The 1,984-nt window shown below is 33.3% G+C and overlaps 1 long non-coding RNA gene across 2 annotated transcripts; it reads right to left on the bottom strand.

Annotated features, from left to right (window-relative positions):
* Positions 1-303: 303 nt before the first annotated feature.
* Positions 304-1,984, bottom strand: LOC149164526 (uncharacterized). Of its 2 annotated transcripts, XR_016260700.1 has the most exons (4): positions 1,860-1,984; positions 1,131-1,201; positions 853-968; positions 304-680 (listed from the first exon to the last, which is right to left on the bottom strand). It is a non-coding gene; the product is annotated as an uncharacterized LOC149164526 (long non-coding RNA). The 2 variants fall into 2 exon arrangements; XR_016260701.1 differs by lacking the exon at positions 1,131-1,201 and having other exon boundaries at positions 1,860-1,983.

The raw sequence follows: 1,984 nt of genomic DNA on the forward strand, positions 1-1,984 counted from the left end.
TTGCATCCATGGTTACATCCGCATTTGACTTCTTATATAGAGTATATTTTTCTTTACATATATGACCCCCTTTATAGATTCATAGTGAAATATATGATAGTTTCTAAATATAATTAAAGCAGATATCACAATTCAAAATCATTTGTAAAGAAATTTAAGAGAAATTGACAACATCCATCCAAAAAAATAACAATGTGTCATTAACAATTTTCAAAACATGTATAAAATAGCAACATAATACTAATAAAATAAGTATTATTTTTAATCAAAACAACTAAAATTAAAATATGATTAACAAATCAAAATATTTCATGAATATCGTTATTCTATGATAAATTAACAACATACATAAATCAAACTCATCGTATGATTACAAAATCAAAATGTCTCATTGATATAGGGTAAATTCACAACACCCATCTAAACATAACAATGTCATTCTACACAATAATTTCTTCATAAAAAACAATGCATGTGCATGCCTAGCTACCACCACCAAGATCATCCTCATGATCATCTTGACCATCCTCATTACTCTGATCCACATCATCACCAACACCGCAACTATCATCATCATCTCCTCCTTCACCACCATCATCCTCATCCTCATCCTCATCATCTCCTGATATATGTTGAACATAATTTGGATCATCGTCTTGGCAATCATTACCTATAGCATTCTGACAAAAAAAATCAATATTACATGTTAGTATTAATTACATAACACAACGCATGTTTTTGTTATACAATGTTAACCATAAAATGAGGTAAGATATAATATCTAATAGTACTAAAAAATAAAATGAAAATATGGTTTAAAAGTATATTGGAAATCCAACTAAGATTACATACCATAGAGTCCATCCAAACAACAAATTCAACCCATCTCTTTTGCTGCAGCACCTCCTTTTCCAAATGATTTGGAGGTCTTCAGGGTAAAAATATATATCCCATGGTTTATATTTGGCCTTAAAAAACAGTAGAAAAAAAAAAATTGAGAACACAGGAGCAAGATGAAAAAGGAATTGCATGTCTAAACATTTTGAAGTCTCAAAAAGCATTCATCAACATTGAGAAGACTACAACACTACTCTTCACTTCCAAGTTTTCAACTAATGGATTTAACTGACCAGCAATGTTTTTTGCATGAACCATGCTCAAATGCTCAAGATGAGGTAATGAATGGATGCTATGCGCCTATCTGTGAATTGCAACCACAAGCATACATGTAAGTGCAAATTTCTAAATCTCATACCCAGATTTACCCATCATCAAGCACACAACTTTTGCGGGATCCATTTGACATATCTTATGTTTAAGAAGGAATAACATCCTTGAAGAGACTCATGGCTTTTCTTAGGGAAGGATATTTGCATGCAGAATCTAGATTAACTCTGAACATTTCAATCAAACTAAGGTAAATGAAAGGCAACAATCCATCGGTCAAACCTCACAGGTTAAAAGCACCCGCTGAGTTTCACACAAATGAGAAAGCCTAAGGGAAAAGATTTGAGACATGCATGCTACATGATTTCATGTAGGATAAGTACCTAAGCTTAAGGCAAAAGATTTGAGACATGCAAATGTATGAAGTACAAGATTCAGATAAAGAGAAAGAAGCTCCTTCATGCCATATTCTCATTGACAGTGAATCTCAGATTAGGTACTTATCAAGCATGAAATCATGTTGCATGCCAAGCATGAAATCATGAAGCACACACCATGATAAGATTATCTGACTCCAACTACTGCATCAAGATGAAAAATTCAGCACTCTAGATAGTCACATAAGAATAAAAAAACATTCAAAAGATATGAATGCATATTAGCCACTATAGAGGACCAAAACATAAACTTACGCCATAGACAGTGTGGCTGAACCTTTCCCTGCTTTTGCTTCAACAACTTCAGTTCCTCCATCCTGTGTGCGCTTTGTCAAGGCTTTAATGTCCTCCTCAGACAATACAGAGTTTGGCTTTGGTGT

This window comes from Pinus tabuliformis, chromosome 5_1 (genome assembly GCF_031772625.1).
Source record: "Pinus tabuliformis cultivar Carrire ecotype Pingquan chromosome 5_1, CPIR1, whole genome shotgun sequence".
In the NCBI taxonomy this organism is placed as follows: Eukaryota; Viridiplantae; Streptophyta; class Pinopsida; order Pinales; family Pinaceae; genus Pinus; species Pinus tabuliformis.